Source organism: Schistocerca nitens, chromosome 8, assembly GCF_023898315.1.
Source record: "Schistocerca nitens isolate TAMUIC-IGC-003100 chromosome 8, iqSchNite1.1, whole genome shotgun sequence".
NCBI lineage: Eukaryota > Metazoa > Arthropoda > Insecta > Orthoptera > Acrididae > Schistocerca > Schistocerca nitens.
The window spans coordinates 24,207,194-24,229,196 of NC_064621.1; the positions used below are offsets into that span (position 1 = coordinate 24,207,194).

The 22,003-nt window shown below is 47.7% G+C and overlaps 29 non-coding genes across 29 annotated transcripts; all 29 read left to right on the forward strand.

The window, feature by feature from the left end:
* The first annotated feature begins 126 nt into the window (after positions 1-126).
* On the forward strand, positions 127-198 carry Trnat-agu (transfer RNA threonine (anticodon AGU)). Its single transcript has one exon. It is a non-coding gene; the product is annotated as a tRNA-Thr (tRNA).
* A 536-nt stretch (positions 199-734) lies between these two features.
* Trnar-ucg (transfer RNA arginine (anticodon UCG)) lies at positions 735-807 on the forward strand. The gene has a single exon. It is a non-coding gene; the product is annotated as a tRNA-Arg (tRNA).
* A 439-nt stretch (positions 808-1,246) lies between these two features.
* On the forward strand, positions 1,247-1,319 carry Trnak-cuu (transfer RNA lysine (anticodon CUU)). Its single transcript has one exon. It is a non-coding gene; the product is annotated as a tRNA-Lys (tRNA).
* A 321-nt stretch (positions 1,320-1,640) lies between these two features.
* Trnat-agu (transfer RNA threonine (anticodon AGU)) lies at positions 1,641-1,712 on the forward strand. The gene has a single exon. It is a non-coding gene; the product is annotated as a tRNA-Thr (tRNA).
* A 536-nt stretch (positions 1,713-2,248) lies between these two features.
* Trnar-ucg (transfer RNA arginine (anticodon UCG)) lies at positions 2,249-2,321 on the forward strand. Its single transcript has one exon. It is a non-coding gene; the product is annotated as a tRNA-Arg (tRNA).
* A 439-nt stretch (positions 2,322-2,760) lies between these two features.
* Trnak-cuu (transfer RNA lysine (anticodon CUU)) lies at positions 2,761-2,833 on the forward strand. The gene has a single exon. It is a non-coding gene; the product is annotated as a tRNA-Lys (tRNA).
* A 321-nt stretch (positions 2,834-3,154) lies between these two features.
* Trnat-agu (transfer RNA threonine (anticodon AGU)) lies at positions 3,155-3,226 on the forward strand. The gene has a single exon. It is a non-coding gene; the product is annotated as a tRNA-Thr (tRNA).
* Positions 3,227-3,762: 536 nt separating this feature from the next.
* On the forward strand, positions 3,763-3,835 carry Trnar-ucg (transfer RNA arginine (anticodon UCG)). Its single transcript has one exon. It is a non-coding gene; the product is annotated as a tRNA-Arg (tRNA).
* A 439-nt stretch (positions 3,836-4,274) lies between these two features.
* Trnak-cuu (transfer RNA lysine (anticodon CUU)) lies at positions 4,275-4,347 on the forward strand. Its single transcript has one exon. It is a non-coding gene; the product is annotated as a tRNA-Lys (tRNA).
* Positions 4,348-4,668: 321 nt separating this feature from the next.
* On the forward strand, positions 4,669-4,740 carry Trnat-agu (transfer RNA threonine (anticodon AGU)). The gene has a single exon. It is a non-coding gene; the product is annotated as a tRNA-Thr (tRNA).
* A 536-nt stretch (positions 4,741-5,276) lies between these two features.
* Trnar-ucg (transfer RNA arginine (anticodon UCG)) lies at positions 5,277-5,349 on the forward strand. The gene has a single exon. It is a non-coding gene; the product is annotated as a tRNA-Arg (tRNA).
* Positions 5,350-5,788: 439 nt separating this feature from the next.
* Positions 5,789-5,861, forward strand: Trnak-cuu (transfer RNA lysine (anticodon CUU)). The gene has a single exon. It is a non-coding gene; the product is annotated as a tRNA-Lys (tRNA).
* A 321-nt stretch (positions 5,862-6,182) lies between these two features.
* Positions 6,183-6,254, forward strand: Trnat-agu (transfer RNA threonine (anticodon AGU)). The gene has a single exon. It is a non-coding gene; the product is annotated as a tRNA-Thr (tRNA).
* A 536-nt stretch (positions 6,255-6,790) lies between these two features.
* Positions 6,791-6,863, forward strand: Trnar-ucg (transfer RNA arginine (anticodon UCG)). Its single transcript has one exon. It is a non-coding gene; the product is annotated as a tRNA-Arg (tRNA).
* A 439-nt stretch (positions 6,864-7,302) lies between these two features.
* Positions 7,303-7,375, forward strand: Trnak-cuu (transfer RNA lysine (anticodon CUU)). Its single transcript has one exon. It is a non-coding gene; the product is annotated as a tRNA-Lys (tRNA).
* A 321-nt stretch (positions 7,376-7,696) lies between these two features.
* Trnat-agu (transfer RNA threonine (anticodon AGU)) lies at positions 7,697-7,768 on the forward strand. The gene has a single exon. It is a non-coding gene; the product is annotated as a tRNA-Thr (tRNA).
* A 1,439-nt stretch (positions 7,769-9,207) lies between these two features.
* On the forward strand, positions 9,208-9,280 carry Trnar-ucg (transfer RNA arginine (anticodon UCG)). The gene has a single exon. It is a non-coding gene; the product is annotated as a tRNA-Arg (tRNA).
* Positions 9,281-9,719: 439 nt separating this feature from the next.
* On the forward strand, positions 9,720-9,792 carry Trnak-cuu (transfer RNA lysine (anticodon CUU)). Its single transcript has one exon. It is a non-coding gene; the product is annotated as a tRNA-Lys (tRNA).
* A 321-nt stretch (positions 9,793-10,113) lies between these two features.
* On the forward strand, positions 10,114-10,185 carry Trnat-agu (transfer RNA threonine (anticodon AGU)). Its single transcript has one exon. It is a non-coding gene; the product is annotated as a tRNA-Thr (tRNA).
* Positions 10,186-10,721: 536 nt separating this feature from the next.
* Trnar-ucg (transfer RNA arginine (anticodon UCG)) lies at positions 10,722-10,794 on the forward strand. The gene has a single exon. It is a non-coding gene; the product is annotated as a tRNA-Arg (tRNA).
* Positions 10,795-16,841: 6,047 nt separating this feature from the next.
* On the forward strand, positions 16,842-16,913 carry Trnat-agu (transfer RNA threonine (anticodon AGU)). The gene has a single exon. It is a non-coding gene; the product is annotated as a tRNA-Thr (tRNA).
* Positions 16,914-17,449: 536 nt separating this feature from the next.
* Positions 17,450-17,522, forward strand: Trnar-ucg (transfer RNA arginine (anticodon UCG)). Its single transcript has one exon. It is a non-coding gene; the product is annotated as a tRNA-Arg (tRNA).
* Positions 17,523-17,961: 439 nt separating this feature from the next.
* Trnak-cuu (transfer RNA lysine (anticodon CUU)) lies at positions 17,962-18,034 on the forward strand. The gene has a single exon. It is a non-coding gene; the product is annotated as a tRNA-Lys (tRNA).
* Positions 18,035-18,355: 321 nt separating this feature from the next.
* Positions 18,356-18,427, forward strand: Trnat-agu (transfer RNA threonine (anticodon AGU)). Its single transcript has one exon. It is a non-coding gene; the product is annotated as a tRNA-Thr (tRNA).
* A 1,439-nt stretch (positions 18,428-19,866) lies between these two features.
* Trnar-ucg (transfer RNA arginine (anticodon UCG)) lies at positions 19,867-19,939 on the forward strand. Its single transcript has one exon. It is a non-coding gene; the product is annotated as a tRNA-Arg (tRNA).
* A 439-nt stretch (positions 19,940-20,378) lies between these two features.
* Trnak-cuu (transfer RNA lysine (anticodon CUU)) lies at positions 20,379-20,451 on the forward strand. Its single transcript has one exon. It is a non-coding gene; the product is annotated as a tRNA-Lys (tRNA).
* Positions 20,452-20,772: 321 nt separating this feature from the next.
* Positions 20,773-20,844, forward strand: Trnat-agu (transfer RNA threonine (anticodon AGU)). Its single transcript has one exon. It is a non-coding gene; the product is annotated as a tRNA-Thr (tRNA).
* A 539-nt stretch (positions 20,845-21,383) lies between these two features.
* Positions 21,384-21,456, forward strand: Trnar-ucg (transfer RNA arginine (anticodon UCG)). The gene has a single exon. It is a non-coding gene; the product is annotated as a tRNA-Arg (tRNA).
* Positions 21,457-21,895: 439 nt separating this feature from the next.
* On the forward strand, positions 21,896-21,968 carry Trnak-cuu (transfer RNA lysine (anticodon CUU)). The gene has a single exon. It is a non-coding gene; the product is annotated as a tRNA-Lys (tRNA).
* The last annotated feature ends 35 nt before the right edge of the window (positions 21,969-22,003 follow it).

The window sequence follows — 22,003 nt, forward strand, 5'->3', positions numbered from 1 at the left end:
TGTAGGAAAGCAGCAGCTGTGCTAACTAAATGCAAATAATGGTCGCTAATGCGGTGCGTTTCCAGCTGAAGATCTCCGATTCACTAGTCCATAAGAACAAAGTACCCGAAAAGCGCGCTAGGAGGCGCCTCCTTAGCTCAGTGGCAGAGCGCTGGTCTAGTAAACCAGAGGTCGTGAGTTCGATCCTCACAGGAGGCAAATGAATTTTGTAAAAGCCCCTCCCACCGTGGCCCTTTCGAAAAAAGCGGTCAAGGATAAAACAAATTATAAATGGGTGCGGTATTTAAGAAATGCTCTCGCAAATGAATAGTGCGAATGGTGCTATTAAAGTAGGCACCAGAAACTGCTGCTTTTGGGAGTCTCCGGAGAATGCCGACGTGAAATACTTAGTTCTTGTGATGTATTTTCTACCCCTGATAGAGACCCTCGCGGCTGTCGTCGTCGTCGGCGCCGCCGCCGCTTTGGTAATAGCGGCAACTCGCCATTGTATCTCATAGGGTGAGGTACCTTCTGCAACCGACTGAGATGGCACTAAGCGATTGAAGCTGATTTGCACGCTCTTGTTTGATGAGCGTCATAAGGGCTTGAATGTAACTTGCGATGGGACACAGCAAGAAGTAGCGTCGCATTTTTAGTACTGAAATTGGAGAATTGCGTCAAAGATGGTAAATTCATTCCGGGAAGTGCACAAATGGCGGTAATGAGGTGTGTTTGGGGAAGCGTATTGCGCCAGTGACCGTGTGGCCTAATGGATAAGGCGTCGGACTTCGGATCCGAAGATTGCAGGTTCGAATCCTGTCACGGTCGAGTTTTTCCAGTTCTGCAAAAGATGCATGCTGTTTTACTGTGTTGTTTGAGTACTACAAAACTAGTTGAAAGTTGCTGCTGTCCGCTTCCTGGCTGCAAACCGGCGTCTACCTGAAGCTCAAGCAAGACAAGGGTGATCTGTAGCGAAATTTTCGGCACAGAGCCGTTCAGGAGAGTTTTTGTTGGAACTACTGCGTCTGATTCAGGGCCCAAGAGCTACGCCACAGGCGTCTGCGCACAGTCGAGCATGTGTGTTGAATAATGGTGCTGATAGCCACGTATCATTTGAAGCAGATTTGATGCCTTTCGGAGACAATTTTTCATTGAATGGGATTGTAGCTCATTTGTGGCAGCAGGAGATAAGCTGTAGTCAAAAGGATCTTCCATAGATGGTCGCAGGTCCCATCAGTATTGTATGGCTCGTAAAGCATTGTGTGGAGCCCGGCTAGCTCAGTCGGTAGAGCATGAGACTCTTAATCTCAGGGTCGTGGGTTCGAGCCCCACGCTGGGCGGCGCAAAATTTTGTGTCTACGCGGATGCAACCTGCGCCCCTCTCGTGAGCCTTGCGTAACGAACGTAACGGGTTACGACGATGCCTAGCTTCGTATGAATATCAGAGGAATGGTATTTGAAGCTGAAAGTAACTCTGAAATGAAATAAATGTGTTGTTTTGGAATTTTAGGTGTACATCGATATCGTGTGAGATGTGTAGGAAAGCAGCAGCTGTGCTAACTAAATGCAAATAATGGTCGCTAATGCGGTGCGTTTCCAGCTGAAGATCTCCGATTCACTAGTCCATAAGAACAAAGTACCCGAAAAGCGCGCTAGGAGGCGCCTCCTTAGCTCAGTGGCAGAGCGCTGGTCTAGTAAACCAGAGGTCGTGAGTTCGATCCTCACAGGAGGCAAATGAATTTTGTAAAAGCCCCTCCCACCGTGGCCCTTTCGAAAAAAGCGGTCAAGGATAAAACAAATTATAAATGGGTGCGGTATTTAAGAAATGCTCTCGCAAATGAATAGTGCGAATGGTGCTATTAAAGTAGGCACCAGAAACTGCTGCTTTTGGGAGTCTCCGGAGAATGCCGACGTGAAATACTTAGTTCTTGTGATGTATTTTCTACCCCTGATACAGACCCTCGCGGCTGTCGTCGTCGTCGGCGCCGCCGCCGCTTTGGTAATAGCGGCAACTCGCCATTGTATCTCATAGGGTGAGGTACCTTCTGCAACCGACTGAGATGGCACTAAGCGATTGAAGCTGATTTGCACGCTCTTGTTTGATGAGCGTCATAAGGGCTTGAATGTAACTTGCGATGGGACACAGCAAGAAGTAGCGTCGCATTTTTAGTACTGAAATTGGAGAATTGCGTCAAAGATGGTAAATTCATTCCGGGAAGTGCACAAATGGCGGTAATGAGGTGTGTTTGGGGAAGCGTATTGCGCCAGTGACCGTGTGGCCTAATGGATAAGGCGTCGGACTTCGGATCCGAAGATTGCAGGTTCGAATCCTGTCACGGTCGAGTTTTTCCAGTTCTGCAAAAGATGCATGCTGTTTTACTGTGTTGTTTGAGTACTACAAAACTAGTTGAAAGTTGCTGCTGTCCGCTTCCTGGCTGCAAACCGGCGTCTACCTGAAGCTCAAGCAAGACAAGGGTGATCTGTAGCGAAATTTTCGGCACAGAGCCGTTCAGGAGAGTTTTTGTTGGAACTACTGCGTCTGATTCAGGGCCCAAGAGCTACGCCACAGGCGTCTGCGCACAGTCGAGCATGTGTGTTGAATAATGGTGCTGATAGCCACGTATCATTTGAAGCAGATTTGATGCCTTTCGGAGACAATTTTTCATTGAATGGGATTGTAGCTCATTTGTGGCAGCAGGAGATAAGCTGTAGTCAAAAGGATCTTCCATAGATGGTCGCAGGTCCCATCAGTATTGTATGGCTCGTAAAGCATTGTGTGGAGCCCGGCTAGCTCAGTCGGTAGAGCATGAGACTCTTAATCTCAGGGTCGTGGGTTCGAGCCCCACGCTGGGCGGCGCAAAATTTTGTGTCTACGCGGATGCAACCTGCGCCCCTCTCGTGAGCCTTGCGTAACGAACGTAACGGGTTACGACGATGCCTAGCTTCGTATGAATATCAGAGGAATGGTATTTGAAGCTGAAAGTAACTCTGAAATGAAATAAATGTGTTGTTTTGGAATTTTAGGTGTACATCGATATCGTGTGAGATGTGTAGGAAAGCAGCAGCTGTGCTAACTAAATGCAAATAATGGTCGCTAATGCGGTGCGTTTCCAGCTGAAGATCTCCGATTCACTAGTCCATAAGAACAAAGTACCCGAAAAGCGCGCTAGGAGGCGCCTCCTTAGCTCAGTGGCAGAGCGCTGGTCTAGTAAACCAGAGGTCGTGAGTTCGATCCTCACAGGAGGCAAATGAATTTTGTAAAAGCCCCTCCCACCGTGGCCCTTTCGAAAAAAGCGGTCAAGGATAAAACAAATTATAAATGGGTGCGGTATTTAAGAAATGCTCTCGCAAATGAATAGTGCGAATGGTGCTATTAAAGTAGGCACCAGAAACTGCTGCTTTTGGGAGTCTCCGGAGAATGCCGACGTGAAATACTTAGTTCTTGTGATGTATTTTCTACCCCTGATAGAGACCCTCGCGGCTGTCGTCGTCGTCGGCGCCGCCGCCGCTTTGGTAATAGCGGCAACTCGCCATTGTATCTCATAGGGTGAGGTACCTTCTGCAACCGACTGAGATGGCACTAAGCGATTGAAGCTGATTTGCACGCTCTTGTTTGATGAGCGTCATAAGGGCTTGAATGTAACTTGCGATGGGACACAGCAAGAAGTAGCGTCGCATTTTTAGTACTGAAATTGGAGAATTGCGTCAAAGATGGTAAATTCATTCCGGGAAGTGCACAAATGGCGGTAATGAGGTGTGTTTGGGGAAGCGTATTGCGCCAGTGACCGTGTGGCCTAATGGATAAGGCGTCGGACTTCGGATCCGAAGATTGCAGGTTCGAATCCTGTCACGGTCGAGTTTTTCCAGTTCTGCAAAAGATGCATGCTGTTTTACTGTGTTGTTTGAGTACTACAAAACTAGTTGAAAGTTGCTGCTGTCCGCTTCCTGGCTGCAAACCGGCGTCTACCTGAAGCTCAAGCAAGACAAGGGTGATCTGTAGCGAAATTTTCGGCACAGAGCCGTTCAGGAGAGTTTTTGTTGGAACTACTGCGTCTGATTCAGGGCCCAAGAGCTACGCCACAGGCGTCTGCGCACAGTCGAGCATGTGTGTTGAATAATGGTGCTGATAGCCACGTATCATTTGAAGCAGATTTGATGCCTTTCGGAGACAATTTTTCATTGAATGGGATTGTAGCTCATTTGTGGCAGCAGGAGATAAGCTGTAGTCAAAAGGATCTTCCATAGATGGTCGCAGGTCCCATCAGTATTGTATGGCTCGTAAAGCATTGTGTGGAGCCCGGCTAGCTCAGTCGGTAGAGCATGAGACTCTTAATCTCAGGGTCGTGGGTTCGAGCCCCACGCTGGGCGGCGCAAAATTTTGTGTCTACGCGGATGCAACCTGCGCCCCTCTCGTGAGCCTTGCGTAACGAACGTAACGGGTTACGACGATGCCTAGCTTCGTATGAATATCAGAGGAATGGTATTTGAAGCTGAAAGTAACTCTGAAATGAAATAAATGTGTTGTTTTGGAATTTTAGGTGTACATCGATATCGTGTGAGATGTGTAGGAAAGCAGCAGCTGTGCTAACTAAATGCAAATAATGGTCGCTAATGCGGTGCGTTTCCAGCTGAAGATCTCCGATTCACTAGTCCATAAGAACAAAGTACCCGAAAAGCGCGCTAGGAGGCGCCTCCTTAGCTCAGTGGCAGAGCGCTGGTCTAGTAAACCAGAGGTCGTGAGTTCGATCCTCACAGGAGGCAAATGAATTTTGTAAAAGCCCCTCCCACCGTGGCCCTTTCGAAAAAAGCGGTCAAGGATAAAACAAATTATAAATGGGTGCGGTATTTAAGAAATGCTCTCGCAAATGAATAGTGCGAATGGTGCTATTAAAGTAGGCACCAGAAACTGCTGCTTTTGGGAGTCTCCGGAGAATGCCGACGTGAAATACTTAGTTCTTGTGATGTATTTTCTACCCCTGATACAGACCCTCGCGGCTGTCGTCGTCGTCGGCGCCGCCGCCGCTTTGGTAATAGCGGCAACTCGCCATTGTATCTCATAGGGTGAGGTACCTTCTGCAACCGACTGAGATGGCACTAAGCGATTGAAGCTGATTTGCACGCTCTTGTTTGATGAGCGTCATAAGGGCTTGAATGTAACTTGCGATGGGACACAGCAAGAAGTAGCGTCGCATTTTTAGTACTGAAATTGGAGAATTGCGTCAAAGATGGTAAATTCATTCCGGGAAGTGCACAAATGGCGGTAATGAGGTGTGTTTGGGGAAGCGTATTGCGCCAGTGACCGTGTGGCCTAATGGATAAGGCGTCGGACTTCGGATCCGAAGATTGCAGGTTCGAATCCTGTCACGGTCGAGTTTTTCCAGTTCTGCAAAAGATGCATGCTGTTTTACTGTGTTGTTTGAGTACTACAAAACTAGTTGAAAGTTGCTGCTGTCCGCTTCCTGGCTGCAAACCGGCGTCTACCTGAAGCTCAAGCAAGACAAGGGTGATCTGTAGCGAAATTTTCGGCACAGAGCCGTTCAGGAGAGTTTTTGTTGGAACTACTGCGTCTGATTCAGGGCCCAAGAGCTACGCCACAGGCGTCTGCGCACAGTCGAGCATGTGTGTTGAATAATGGTGCTGATAGCCACGTATCATTTGAAGCAGATTTGATGCCTTTCGGAGACAATTTTTCATTGAATGGGATTGTAGCTCATTTGTGGCAGCAGGAGATAAGCTGTAGTCAAAAGGATCTTCCATAGATGGTCGCAGGTCCCATCAGTATTGTATGGCTCGTAAAGCATTGTGTGGAGCCCGGCTAGCTCAGTCGGTAGAGCATGAGACTCTTAATCTCAGGGTCGTGGGTTCGAGCCCCACGCTGGGCGGCGCAAAATTTTGTGTCTACGCGGATGCAACCTGCGCCCCTCTCGTGAGCCTTGCGTAACGAACGTAACGGGTTACGACGATGCCTAGCTTCGTATGAATATCAGAGGAATGGTATTTGAAGCTGAAAGTAACTCTGAAATGAAATAAATGTGTTGTTTTGGAATTTTAGGTGTACATCGATATCGTGTGAGATGTGTAGGAAAGCAGCAGCTGTGCTAACTAAATGCAAATAATGGTCGCTAATGCGGTGCGTTTCCAGCTGAAGATCTCCGATTCACTAGTCCATAAGAACAAAGTACCCGAAAAGCGCGCTAGGAGGCGCCTCCTTAGCTCAGTGGCAGAGCGCTGGTCTAGTAAACCAGAGGTCGTGAGTTCGATCCTCACAGGAGGCAAATGAATTTTGTAAAAGCCCCTCCCACCGTGGCCCTTTCGAAAAAAGCGGTCAAGGATAAAACAAATTATAAATGGGTGCGGTATTTAAGAAATGCTCTCGCAAATGAATAGTGCGAATGGTGCTATTAAAGTAGGCACCAGAAACTGCTGCTTTTGGGAGTCTCCGGAGAATGCCGACGTGAAATACTTAGTTCTTGTGATGTATTTTCTACCCCTGATAGAGACCCTCGCGGCTGTCGTCGTCGTCGGCGCCGCCGCCGCTTTGGTAATAGCGGCAACTCGCCATTGTATATCATAGGGTGAGGTACCTTCTGCAACCGACTGAGATGGCACTAAGCGATTGAAGCTGATTTGCACGCTCTTGTTTGATGAGCGTCATAAGGGCTTGAATGTAACTTGCGATGGGACACAGCAAGAAGTAGCGTCGCATTTTTAGTACTGAAATTGGAGAATTGCGTCAAAGATGGTAAATTCATTCCGGGAAGTGCACAAATGGCGGTAATGAGGTGTGTTTGGGGAAGCGTATTGCGCCAGTGACCGTGTGGCCTAATGGATAAGGCGTCGGACTTCGGATCCGAAGATTGCAGGTTCGAATCCTGTCACGGTCGAGTTTTTCCAGTTCTGCAAAAGATGCATGCTGTTTTACTGTGTTGTTTGAGTACTACAAAACTAGTTGAAAGTTGCTGCTGTCCGCTTCCTGGCTGCAAACCGGCGTCTACCTGAAGCTCAAGCAAGACAAGGGTGATCTGTAGCGAAATTTTCGGCACAGAGCCGTTCAGGAGAGTTTTTGTTGGAACTACTGCGTCTGATTCAGGGCCCAAGAGCTACGCCACAGGCGTCTGCGCACAGTCGAGCATGTGTGTTGAATAATGGTGCTGATAGCCACGTATCATTTGAAGCAGATTTGATGCCTTTCGGAGACAATTTTTCATTGAATGGGATTGTAGCTCATTTGTGGCAGCAGGAGATAAGCTGTAGTCAAAAGGATCTTCCATAGATGGTCGCAGGTCCCATCAGTATTGTATGGCTCGTAAAGCATTGTGTGGAGCCCGGCTAGCTCAGTCGGTAGAGCATGAGACTCTTAATCTCAGGGTCGTGGGTTCGAGCCCCACGCTGGGCGGCGCAAAATTTTGTGTCTACGCGGATGCAACCTGCGCCCCTCTCGTGAGCCTTGCGTAACGAACGTAACGGGTTACGACGATGCCTAGCTTCGTATGAATATCAGAGGAATGGTATTTGAAGCTGAAAGTAACTCTGAAATGAAATAAATGTGTTGTTTTGGAATTTTAGGTGTACATCGATATCGTGTGAGATGTGTAGGAAAGCAGCAGCTGTGCTAACTAAATGCAAATAATGGTCGCTAATGCGGTGCGTTTCCAGCTGAAGATCTCCGATTCACTAGTCCATAAGAACAAAGTACCCGAAAAGCGCGCTAGGAGGCGCCTCCTTAGCTCAGTGGCAGAGCGCTGGTCTAGTAAACCAGAGGTCGTGAGTTCGATCCTCACAGGAGGCAAATGAATTTTGTAAAAGCCCCTCCCACCGTGGCCCTTTCGAAAAAAGCGGTCAAGGATAAAACAAATTATAAATGGGTGCGGTATTTAAGAAATGCTCTCGCAAATGAATAGTGCGAATGGTGCTATTAAAGTAGGCACCAGAAACTGCTGCTTTTGGGAGTCTCCGGAGAATGCCGACGTGAAATACTTAGTTCTTGTGATGTATTTTCTACCCCTGATAGAGACCCTCGCGGCTGTCGTCGTCGTCGTCGGCGCCGCCGCCGCTTTGGTAATAGCGGCAACTCGCCATTGTACGAGGGTTGGTCAAAAAGTAATGCCTCCCATTTTTTTTCTACTTAAAGAAATTAAGTTAAGTGAAAAATTTGAATTTGGCGCCATTCCTCAAACCTTCTTCTGCAATCCACTGCAGTAGTAACTTTCTGTGTCAACAGGTGGCAGCACAGCAGAAGTTTGTAAGATGGCCGACATCGATGTTCGTTTGAGACAGCGTTGTGTGATTGAATTCTTGAATGCAGAAGGTGAAACGCCCATACGCATTCATGAAAGACTGAAGAAGGTGTATGGTGTTGTGACAGTGGATGTCAGCACTGTTAGACGATGGGTTCGTCGTTGTAAGGAAGCTGAAGGGCAAACACCGTTGACTGACGAAAAGCGGAGCGGCAGGCCGGTGAGTGCAGTGACTCCAATAAATTCTGTTCAATACGTCACAACCCTCAAAAAACTTAAAGCACGTCTTCAGCGAGTTCGCCCAACAAAATCAATGGCAGATGTTCTTCTTTTGCATGACAATGCAAGACCACACACCAGTCGTCACACCTCTGACGAGATTGTCAAAATTGGATGGGAAGTTTTGCCTCATCCCCCATACAGCCCTGACCTGGCACCATCAGACTTCCATCTGTTCGGGCCACTAAAAGAAGCTCATCGTGGGATTCATTTTGAAGATGAGGAGGCCGTCAAAACATCCGTGCGTCAATGGCTTAGGAAGCAGAGCTGTGATTTTTACCGTGCTGGGATACATGCCCTTGTTCAAAGATGGACCAAAACTGTAGAGATGGGCGGAGATTACATTGAAAAATGACAAAATGATCCTCAATGTTGTGGTTTTCAACCTATGTAATTGCATTTAAATTTCCTGACAATTAAACGTAGAAAACAAAATAGGAGGCATTACTTTTTGACTGACCCTCGTATATCATAGGGTGAGGTACCTTCTGCAACCGACTGAGATGGCACTAAGCGATTGAAGCTGATTTGCACGCTCTTGTTTGATGAGCGTCATAAGGGCTTGAATGTAACTTGCGATGGGACACAGCAAGAAGTAGCGTCGCATTTTTAGTACTGAAATTGGAGAATTGCGTCAAAGATGGTAAATTCATTCCGGGAAGTGCACAAATGGCGGTAATGAGGTGTGTTTGGGGAAGCGTATTGCGCCAGTGACCGTGTGGCCTAATGGATAAGGCGTCGGACTTCGGATCCGAAGATTGCAGGTTCGAATCCTGTCACGGTCGAGTTTTTCCAGTTCTGCAAAAGATGCATGCTGTTTTACTGTGTTGTTTGAGTACTACAAAACTAGTTGAAAGTTGCTGCTGTCCGCTTCCTGGCTGCAAACCGGCGTCTACCTGAAGCTCAAGCAAGACAAGGGTGATGTGTAGCGAAATTTTCGGCACAGAGCCGTTCAGGAGAGTTTTTGTTGGAACTACTGCGTCTGATTCAGGGCCCAAGAGCTACGCCACAGGCGTCTGCGCACAGTCGAGCATGTGTGTTGAATAATGGTGCTGATAGCCACGTATCATTTGAAGCAGATTTGATGCCTTTCGGAGACAATTTTTCATTGAATGGGATTGTAGCTCATTTGTGGCAGCAGGAGATAAGCTGTAGTCAAAAGGATCTTCCATAGATGGTCGCAGGTCCCATCAGTATTGTATGGCTCGTAAAGCATTGTGTGGAGCCCGGCTAGCTCAGTCGGTAGAGCATGAGACTCTTAATCTCAGGGTCGTGGGTTCGAGCCCCACGCTGGGCGGCGCAAAATTTTGTGTCTACGCGGATGCAACCTGCGCCCCTCTCGTGAGCCTTGCGTAACGAACGTAACGGGTTACGACGATGCCTAGCTTCGTATGAATATCAGAGGAATGGTATTTGAAGCTGAAAGTAACTCTGAAATGAAATAAATGTGTTGTTTTGGAATTTTAGGTGTACATCGATATCGTGTGAGATGTGTAGGAAAGCAGCAGCTGTGCTAACTAAATGCAAATAATGGTCGCTAATGCGGTGCGTTTCCAGCTGAAGATCTCCGATTCACTAGTCCATAAGAACAAAGTACCCGAAAAGCGCGCTAGGAGGCGCCTCCTTAGCTCAGTGGCAGAGCGCTGGTCTAGTAAACCAGAGGTCGTGAGTTCGATCCTCACAGGAGGCAAATGAATTTTGTAAAAGCCCCTCCCACCGTGGCCCTTTCGAAAAAAGCGGTCAAGGATAAAACAAATTATAAATGGGTGCGGTATTTAAGAAATGCTCTCGCAAATGAATAGTGCGAATGGTGCTATTAAAGTAGGCACCAGAAACTGCTGCTTTTGGGAGTCTCCGGAGAATGCCGACGTGAAATACTTAGTTCTTGTGATGTATTTTCTACCCCTGATAGAGACCCTCGCGGCTGTCGTCGTCGTCGGCGCCGCCGCCGCTTTGGTAATAGCGGCAACTCGCCATTGTATCTCATAGGGTGAGGTACCTTCTGCAACCGACTGAGATGGCACTAAGCGATTGAAGCTGATTTGCACGCTCTTGTTTGATGAGCGTCATAAGGGCTTGAATGTAACTTGCGATGGGACACAGCAAGAAGTAGCGTCGCATTTTTAGTACTGAAATTGGAGAATTGCGTCAAAGATGGTAAATTCATTCCGGGAAGTGCACAAATGGCGGTAATGAGGTGTGTTTGGGGAAGCGTATTGCGCCAGTGACCGTGTGGCCTAATGGATAAGGCGTCGGACTTCGGATCCGAAGATTGCAGGTTCGAATCCTGTCACGGTCGAGTTTTTCCAGTTCTGCAAAAGATGCATGCTGTTTTACTGTGTTGTTTGAGTACTACAAAACTAGTTGAAAGTTGCTGCTGTCCGCTTCCTGGCTGCAAACCGGCGTCTACCTGAAGCTCAAGCAAGACAAGGGTGATCTGTAGCGAAATTTTCGGCACAGAGCCGTTCAGGAGAGTTTTTGTTGGAACTACTGCGTCTGATTCAGGGCCCAAGAGCTACGCCACAGGCGTCTGCGCACAGTCGAGCATGTGTGTTGAATAATGGTGCTGATAGCCACGTATCATTTGAAGCAGATTTGATGCCTTTCGGAGACAATTTTTCATTGAATGGGATTGTAGCTCATTTGTGGCAGCAGGAGATAAGCTGTAGTCAAAAGGATCTTCCATAGATGGTCGCAGGTCCCATCAGTATTGTATGGCTCGTAAAGCATTGTGTGGAGCCCGGCTAGCTCAGTCGGAAGTTCCGCTTGAGCCGCGACAGCGATCGGACGTGCCTCAACTTCCGTACCGTCGTAGCGCCGCAAGCCGTGTTTTCATCGTTTCTTGTGACTGTGATTGTGCGTTTTCTCGTGAAATTTTGAGTTTTTGTCTATTCTCGTCGTCTTGTTTTTCTTACTAGCGGTTTCGGCCGCTTATCGTTACAGTTATGGCTAAATCGGTTCCCCGAAAGAATACGTTATGTTTTGAGTTTGACAAGGCAACGCGTCGTGTGCAACCAAGCTCCCTGGAAATTCATGAGTGGATTGTGGATATCATTGGGATAACTTCCGACCAGGTTCACACAGCGTACTATGATATGGCGGATTACTGTTTCTTTGTCAAGTTCCTCACTCCGTTACAACTGGAGAAAATCTTGCAGAAAACTGGAGGAAAGGCGGAATTCCATCATCGAGACCAGTCGGTGAGTACCGTGATAATCACCAATGCCGATGTAGAATATAAACAGGTTCGGGTATTCAATTTGCCGCCTGAAGTTGACAATTACCTTTTGAAGGATGCTCTTGCAAAATACGGTGATATTCGACAAATCAGAATGGAAAAATGGTCTAGCCAACACAAATTGCAATGCTACAGTGGGGTTCGTTCTGTCGATATGAGCATTAAAGTTAATATTCCCTCGAATATCGTGGTCTGTGGTTATAAAGCACATGTCGTTTATAGTGGGCAAGTAGAAACTTGTTATATTTGTAACGAGAGCGGTCATTTACGCAGTGATTGTCCTCGGCGTGTTTTCGTGCTTAAAAACTCCTTGCAAAAACGCCAGAGGTTGACACTAGCTGATATTATGACCCAACATCAGAAATTGGGGGAGACAACTTTGCAACCCAGTACCTCAGAGGCCGTTGAACCTGATCTTAGCAACGAGTCCTTCCCGCCTTTAGCACAAAAGAGCGAGAAGCTTCCACTTGCTGTCAGCACAACGTTATCAGTCGGTAACAAACGACGCCGTACCTGTGACGATAGTGGAACTGATGAAGAGTTGTCGGCTAACGATCAGATATCTGTCACGGACGCGAACCCTCCCTCGCAGGAAACCCTTGCCGTGGACAGCATAGATGAGGGCTCCGACGCCGCTGCTTCCCCGGCGGCGTCGGTCAACACCAGTGCCGACCAGTGTTTACAGCTGACTGTTGTGACGCCGCCGGCCGGCCCGCCACAACACGACTTGGATGCACAACAAGAGGACGACCGTCCGATGTCGGCTCTACAGACACCCGACGAGGACGTTGGTCCGGCGACCGTTGTAAACACCAACCTGCCCGTCACTGAACACGACCAACCTGAGAGATCGGAAGACTGTTTACCAACAGACCGTGTGGATACAAACAAACACACCTTGCTTTCCGCCGCCACGATTTCGCACGAGTTCGCTACAGTGGAGGAAGCCGGCACTCCGACTACCGATTTCAGTCATGATCCGCCCACCCCACCTTCTGCCATGGAACTCCCGACTGGTGGACGACGGAAGACTAAACCCAAACCAAATGTCACCGCAGCCCGAAGAAAGACTCCGAACAAAGGAGCCGCGGAATCTGGACGCGAACCTGGCACTGTGAATTCGCAGTCTGACAGTGCGATGGACTGGGCCGCTAATACAATGCAGCTTCCTTCCTCCTTCGATGGGCACGACCCAGGCATATAAATTTCTGTCTCTTAATATTAACAAGATCACGTCTGCTTTGAAAACAGCGTTGTTGCGACAGTTTATCTACGACTCTGAAGCCGATGTTGTACTCCTACAGGAAGTGTCTATATTAAGTCTCACCGTCCCTGGTTTTCATACGATAGCAAATGTAACGAAAGACACGAGCACAGGCACAGCCATTTTATTCCGCGAGGGCATCCCTGTTCGAAGTATTGAAATACTCGAGTGTGGTAGAGGTATTGCATGTCAAATTTTTGACGTCACCATAGTGAACATCTACGCACCGTCTGGTTCAACTCGCAAATCCGACAGAGCCAAATTTTTCAAAGAAGACATCATCTATTTGTTGCGACGGAACCCATCACAATTCATACTTAGTGGCGATTTCAATTGTGTCCTCAATCGAAAAGATCAGTCTCCGAACTTCAATTACTGTCGGGAATTGCATGTTCTGGTACGTCATCTGCGAATGCAGGATGCATGGGAACTCAAGAACCCCACTAAGGTTAAATTTACGTACTTTACTTCGACGGCATGCAGCCGCCTTGATCGGTTGTACGTCACGGAGAATATCTGCCATCGTGTTCTCGACACGGATGTCATTCCAGCTAGCTTTTCAGACCATTGTGCCCTTTCCGTAACAATCAGTTTAGACAGACAACGGACTCACCGCTTCCGGAATCAATGGAGCCTCAATGTTTCTCTACTGACGGATACTTACATACAAGATGTTATTCATGCGACGTGGACGGACTGTCTCAAGCGACGTTGTAGGTACGCTACCAATATCGCCTGGTGGAATGAGGTAGTCAAACGGAGGATGAGACAATCTCTGAAAAATTATGGCTGGCAACGAGCCCAGGATACCAAACGAACCATCGATTTTTACCAGACGGTATTGCGGGAGTTGTATACGCAAGTAACCGTAACGAATACGAACTTGGAAGGGATCAAGAAAATCAAGGCCAAACTGCTAGCCATAAAGCGTACACAACTTGCGGGGCTGCAGACCAAAGCTCAAACTAAGTCGCTCCAGGACGACGAAGTCACGTCCCTGTACCACCTTATAAAGCACCGTGCGAACCGCCAGAGAACGTTTATTGAGGAACTTGAGACCGCTGATGGGGTCCTCCTCACTCATCAGAGGGATATCCTTCGCGCCGTTGCCGAATATTTTACTCACCTGTACTCGCAATGTGCTACCCGTGGGAATGCTGACACTGTGGCTTTCTGTACTCCACCTTCAGAAGTCACGCACGCCGATAACTGCGCGATATTGCAAGATTTTGATGCGGATGACGTCCTGGACCTGATCACTGGTTCCCCGTCACAAAAATCCCCCGGCCCTGATGGGCTGCCGAAAGAATTCTATGTGCGCTTCTGGCCTCTCATCGGACAAGCCTTTACATCAGTCCTCAACGAGGTGATGCGCGGGACTCCCTTGCCGGCAGACCTCAAGGAAGGCAGGATTGTCTTGGTTCCCAAACGTAAACACCGGAAAAATCTTGATCATTATCGTCCGATCACTTTACTAAATTTTGATTATAAAACTTTTGCCAGAGCACTAAATAGCAGACTAACGGCGGTGGTGAAAAAGGTGGTCCACAATCATCAATCCTGTTTCCCTGGTCGGTCCATTATGACACCCCTCTCAGAATATAGAGACATTATTTCAATAGCATCGGTGACTAACGTGCACTGTGCACTCTTATTTGTTGACTTTTCTAAAGCGTTCGATCGTGTGAGTCATGATTATCTCATGCGTTTCCTGCAGCATTGTGGATTCAATGACAGCGTTATTGCCGTCATACGACACCTGATAACTGGTGTCACGACGAAGGTTAGCGTCAATGGACAGCTCACGCAGCCTATCGAGATTCAAAGAGGGGTCCCGCAGGGGAGCCCCCTCTCCATGCTCTTGTTCGTGCTGGCGCTCGAACCTTTACTACGTTCCATCGACGACAAACTGACCGGCCTGACCACGACCGGTCATTCTTTTGTGGTTCGCGCTTACGCCGATGATGTTGGGGTTTTAATACGGGCCGAAGAAGAAATACCCATCCTCAAATCCGAAATTGATGACTACTGCCGTGTCTCTGGAGCACGAATTAACACAGATAAATGCCGATTCGTCAAAATCCGTGGATTGGCAAACGTAACCGTCCCGTGGGCACAAACTGCGGAAAACCACACCACCTTAGGTATGATTGTCGATCGATGCCCACTGAAAATGTGTGCCAAAAATTGGCGGCGGATCGCCGATTCTATGCACGGCGCTATTCGCGAAAACAACTGGCGGTCTATCAACCTCCTTCAACGTATTCGTCTCCTCGACACTTACATTTTCAGTAAAGCCTACTACATGGCCCAAATTTTTCCGATTCCAAAGTTACAGGCGAAGCGACTTATGAAACTCTCCAACTATTTTCTCTGGAAAGGGAACATTTTTAAACCGAAATATACCACATTGACCTTGCCGCGGAAGGCAGGAGGACTCAGTTTACCAGACATCGACAGAAAGTGTACGGCCTTGTACATCAAACGCATTTCCACGTTGTTGAGGAAGGAACCACTCAGTGTAACTCATTGGCTCTTCCAAATTTTACGTCCTATAGATCTCCGTCCACCCACTGCTGTAGGACAAATCAATTTTCAACTAAAACATGTCCGGTACTATTATCTCGAAGTAAGTTACATCGGGGGCGCCGTTGTTCACAGGTCGGATTTATCGACAAAGGTTCTGCTCGACAGATGGCATCGAACTATGATACGCCACCCCATGGAAATCAAACACCCAAGTGTCCAATGGAATGTAGTCTGGCACAACATCAGTTTATCCATCCATACTTCCGTTGTGGCATCCACGTGGTATCAGGTTGTTAATGGTGTTATCCCCACAAATGAACGGTTGCACCGCATAGGCTTACACGACAGTGATCGATGTGCGCGTTGTGGCCTGGTCGACACCTTACGCCACAGATTTACATGTGGTGGCCATCTACTTAACTGGAAATGGGTGCAACAACGTTTGGGTCTCTTAACTCGCAGCAGTGCAGCCAGTCACTCCACCGATATCCTCCTCTGGCCAGACACCACATATTATCCTGCGACCAAGAACAACACTGTGATGTGGTTACTGGGACACTATGTGACATACGTTATTTGCCACAATGGCGACGACGATCTCGTCAGTTTTGAAACTTACATGCGAACAGCACAATGGCAAATGCAACGGTTCACCGCCGTCAAAAAAAATTTTGGAAACATGACCGCCATTATTTTTGAAAAGCAGGGTGTCGGATAACACCTCCCCACTCTTCATTGATACCGTTCCTCGTCAACGACCGGACCTTCAGATTAAACAATAAGAGCACTTCGGCAGCAACAGGCACCGATTCCTGAATTCGGATATTCCGACCTATCCTCAAGGAAAAAAAAAAAAAAAAAAAAACAGAGTGGCAAAAAAAAAATTGGAAAAGGCATCTAAAAAAAGGAGAAAAAAAGAAAAAGAAAAAAAAAAAGTCGGTAGAGCATGAGACTCTTAATCTCAGGGTCGTGGGTTCGAGCCCCACGCTGGGCGGCGCAAAATTTTGTGTCTACGCGGATGCAACCTGCGCCCCTCTCGTGAGCCTTGCGTAACGAACGTAACGGGTTACGACGATGCCTAGCTTCGTATGAATATCAGAGGAATGGTATTTGAAGCTGAAAGTAACTCTGAAATGAAATAAATGTGTTGTTTTGGAATTTTAGGTGTACATCGATATCGTGTGAGATGTGTAGGAAAGCAGCAGCTGTGCTAACTAAATGCAAATAATGGTCGCTAATGCGGTGCGTTTCCAGCTGAAGATCTCCGATTCACTAGTCCATAAGAAGAAAGTACCCGAAAAGCGCGCTAGGAGGCGCCTCCTTAGCTCAGTGGCAGAGCGCTGGTCTAGTAAACCAGAGGTCGTGAGTTCGATCCTCACAGGAGGCAAATGAATTTTGTAAAAGCCCCTCCCACCGTGGCCCTTTCGAAAAAAGCGGTCAAGGATAAAACAAATTATAAATGGGTGCGGTATTTAAGAAATGCTCTCGCAAATGAATAGTGCGAATGGTGCTATTTAAGTAGGCACCAGAAACTGCTGCTTTTGGGAGTCTCCGGAGAATGCCGACGTGAAATACTTAGTTCTTGTGATGTATTTTCTACCCCTGATAGAGACCCTCGCGGCTGTCGTCGTCGTCGGCGCCGCCGCCGCTTTGGTAATAGCGGCAACTCGCCATTGTATCTCATAGGGTGAGGTACCTTCTGCAACCGACTGAGATGGCACTAAGCGATTGAAGCTGATTTGCACGCTCTTGTTTGATGAGCGTCATAAGGGCTTGAATGTAACTTGCGATGGGACACAGCAAGAAGTAGCGTCGCATTTTTAGTACTGAAATTGGAGAATTGCGTCAAAGATGGTAAATTCATTCCGGGAAGTGCACAAATGGCGGTAATGAGGTGTGTTTGGGGAAGCGTATTGCGCCAGTGACCGTGTGGCCTAATGGATAAGGCGTCGGACTTCGGATCCGAAGATTGCAGGTTCGAATCCTGTCACGGTCGAGTTTTTCCAGTTCTGCAAAAGATGCATGCTGTTTTACTGTGTTGTTTGAGTACTACAAAACTAGTTGAAAGTTGCTGCTGTCCGCTTCCTGGCTGCAAACCGGCGTCTACCTGAAGCTCAAGCAAGACAAGGGTGATCTGTAGCGAAATTTTCGGCACAGAGCCGTTCAGGAGAGTTTTTGTTGGAACTACTGCGTCTGATTCAGGGCCCAAGAGCTACGCCACAGGCGTCTGCGCACAGTCGAGCATGTGTGTTGAATAATGGTGCTGATAGCCACGTATCATTTGAAGCAGATTTGATGCCTTTCGGAGACAATTTTTCATTGAATGGGATTGTAGCTCATTTGTGGCAGCAGGAGATAAGCTGTAGTCAAAAGGATCTTCCATAGATGGTCGCAGGTCCCATCAGTATTGTATGGCTCGTAAAGCATTGTGTGGAGCCCGGCTAGCTCAGTCGGTAGAGCATGAGACTCTTAATCTCAGGGTCGTGGGTTCGAGCCCCACGCTGGGCGGCGCAAAATTTTGTGTCTACGCGGATGCAACCTGCGCCCCTCTCGTGAGCCTTGCGTAACGAACGTAACGGGTTACGACGATGCCTAGCTTCGTATGAATATCAGAGGAATGGTATTTGAAGCTGAAAGTAACTCTGAAATGAAATAAATGTGTTGTTTTGGAATTTTAGGTGTACATCGATATCGTGTGAGATGTGTAGGAAAGCAGCAGCTGTGCTAACTAAATGCAAATAATGGTCGCTAATGCGGTGCGTTTCCAGCTGAAGATCTCCGATTCACTAGTCCATAAGAAGAAAGTACCCGAAAAGCGCGCTAGGAGGCGCCTCCTTAGCTCAGTGGCAGAGCGCTGGTCTAGTAAACCAGAGGTCGTGAGTTCGATCCTCACAGGAGGCAAATGAATTTTGTAAAAGCCCCTCCCACCGTGGCCCTTTCGAAAAAAGCGGTCAAGGATAAAACAAATTATAAATGGGTGCGGTATTTAAGAAATGCTCTCGCAAATGAATAGTGCGAATGGTGCTATTAAAGTAGGCACCAGAAACTGCTGCTTTTGGGAGTCTCCGGAGAATGCCGACGTGAAATACTTAGTTCTTGTGATGTATTTTCTACCCCTGATAGAGACCCTCGCGGCTGTCGTCGTCGTCGTCGGCGCCGCCGCCGCTTTGGTAATAGCGGCAACTCGCCATTGTACGAGGGTTGGTCAAAAAGTAATGCCTCCCATTTTTTTTCTACTTAAAGAAATTAAGTTAAGTGAAAAATTTGAATTTGGCGCCATTCCTCAAACCTTCTTCTGCAATCCACTGCAGTAGTAACTTTCTGTGTCAACAGGTGGCAGCACAGCAGAAGTTTGTAAGATGGCCGACATCGATGTTCGTTTGAGACAGCGTTGTGTGATTGAATTCTTGAATGCAGAAGGTGAAACGCCCATACGCATTCATGAAAGACTGAAGAAGGTGTATGGTGTTGTGACAGTGGATGTCAGCACTGTTAGACGATGGGTTCGTCGTTGTAAGGAAGCTGAAGGGCAAACACCGTTGACTGACGAAAAGCGGAGCGGCAGGCCGGTGAGTGCAGTGACTCCAATAAATTCTGTTCAATACGTCACAACCCTCAAAAAACTTAAAGCACGTCTTCAGCGAGTTCGCCCAACAAAATCAATGGCAGATGTTCTTCTTTTGCATGACAATGCAAGACCACACACCAGTCGTCACACCTCTGACGAGATTGTCAAAATTGGATGGGAAGTTTTGCCTCATCCCCCATACAGCCCTGACCTGGCACCATCAGACTTCCATCTGTTCGGGCCACTAAAAGAAGCTCATCGTGGGATTCATTTTGAAGATGAGGAGGCCGTCAAAACATCCGTGCGTCAATGGCTTAGGAAGCAGAGCTGTGATTTTTACCGTGCTGGGATACATGCCCTTGTTCAAAGATGGACCAAAACTGTAGAGATGGGCGGAGATTACATTGAAAAATGACAAAATGATCCTCAATGTTGTGGTTTTCAACCTATGTAATTGCATTTAAATTTCCTGACAATTAAACGTAGAAAACAAAATAGGAGGCATTACTTTTTGACTGACCCTCGTATATCATAGGGTGAGGTACCTTCTGCAACCGACTGAGATGGCACTAAGCGATTGAAGCTGATTTGCACGCTCTTGTTTGATGAGCGTCATAAGGGCTTGAATGTAACTTGCGATGGGACACAGCAAGAAGTAGCGTCGCATTTTTAGTACTGAAATTGGAGAATTGCGTCAAAGATGGTAAATTCATTCCGGGAAGTGCACAAATGGCGGTAATGAGGTGTGTTTGGGGAAGCGTATTGCGCCAGTGACCGTGTGGCCTAATGGATAAGGCGTCGGACTTCGGATCCGAAGATTGCAGGTTCGAATCCTGTCACGGTCGAGTTTTTCCAGTTCTGCAAAAGATGCATGCTGTTTTACTGTGTTGTTTGAGTACTACAAAACTAGTTGAAAGTTGCTGCTGTCCGCTTCCTGGCTGCAAACCGGCGTCTACCTGAAGCTCAAGCAAGACAAGGGTGATGTGTAGCGAAATTTTCGGCACAGAGCCGTTCAGGAGAGTTTTTGTTGGAACTACTGCGTCTGATTCAGGGCCCAAGAGCTACGCCACAGGCGTCTGCGCACAGTCGAGCATGTGTGTTGAATAATGGTGCTGATAGCCACGTATCATTTGAAGCAGATTTGATGCCTTTCGGAGACAATTTTTCATTGAATGGGATTGTAGCTCATTTGTGGCAGCAGGAGATAAGCTGTAGTCAAAAGGATCTTCCATAGATGGTCGCAGGTCCCATCAGTATTGTATGGCTCGTAAAGCATTGTGTGGAGCCCGGCTAGCTCAGTCGGTAGAGCATGAGACTCTTAATCTCAGGGTCGTGGGTTCGAGCCCCACGCTGGGCGGCGCAAAATTTTGTGTCTACGCGGATGCAACCTGCGCCCCTCTCGTGAGCCTTGCGTAACGAACGTAACGGGTTACGACGATGCCTAGCTTCGTATGAATATCAGAGGAATGGTATTTGAAGCTGAAAGTAACTCTGAAATGAAATAAATGTGTTGTTTTGGAATTTTAGGTGTACATCGATATCGTGTGAGATGTGTAGGAAAGCAGCAGCTGTGCTAACTAAATGCAAATAATGGTCGCTAATGCGGTGCGTTTCCAGCTGAAGATCTCCGATTCACTAGTCCATAAGAACAAAGTACCCGAAAAGCGCGCTAGGAGGCGCCTCCTTAGCTCAGTGGCAGAGCGCTGGTCTAGTAAACCAGAGGTCGTGAGTTCGATCCTCACAGGAGGCAAATGAATTTTGTAAAAGCCCCTCCCACCGTGGCCCTTTCGAAAAAAGCGGTCAAGGATAAAACAAATTATAAATGGGTGCGGTATTTAAGAAATGCTCTCGCAAATGAATAGTGCGAATGGTGCTATTAAAGTAGGCACCAGAAACTGCTGCTTTTGGGAGTCTCCGGAGAATGCCGACGTGAAATACTTAGTTCTTGTGATGTATTTTCTACCCCTGATACAGACCCTCGCGGCTGTCGTCGTCGTCGTCGGCGCCGCCGCCGCTTTGGTAATAGCGGCAACTCGCCATTGTATCTCATAGGGTGAGGTACCTTCTGCAACCGACTGAGATGGCACTAAGCGATTGAAGCTGATTTGCACGCTCTTGTTTGATGAGCGTCATAAGGGCTTGAATGTAACTTGCGATGGGACACAGCAAGAAGTAGCGTCGCATTTTTAGTACTGAAATTGGAGAATTGCGTCAAAGATGGTAAATTCATTCCGGGAAGTGCACAAATGGCGGTAATGAGGTGTGTTTGGGGAAGCGTATTGCGCCAGTGACCGTGTGGCCTAATGGATAAGGCGTCGGACTTCGGATCCGAAGATTGCAGGTTCGAATCCTGTCACGGTCGAGTTTTTCCAGTTCTGCAAAAGATGCATGCTGTTTTACTGTGTTGTTTGAGTACTACAAAACTAGTTGAAAGTTGCTGCTGTCCGCTTCCTGGCTGCAAACCGGCGTCTACCTGAAGCTCAAGCAAGACAAGGGTGATCTGTAGCGAAATTTTCGGCACAGAGCCGTTCAGGAGAGTTTTTGTTGGAACTACTGCGTCTGATTCAGGGCCCAAGAGCTACGCCACAGGCGTGTGCGCACAGTCGAGCATGTGTGTTGAATAATGGTGCTGATAGCCACGTATCATTTGAAGCAGATTTGATGCCTTTCGGAGACAATTTTTCATTGAATGGGATTGTAGCTCATTTGTGGCAGCAGGAGATAAGCTGTAGTCAAAAGGATCTTCCATAGATGGTCGCAGGTCCCATCAGTATTGTATGGCTCGTAAAGCATTGTGTGGAGCCCGGCTAGCTCAGTCGGTAGAGCATGAGACTCTTAATCTCAGGGTCGTGGGTTCGAGCCCCACGCTGGGCGGCGCAAAATTTTGTGTCTACGCGGATGCAACCTGC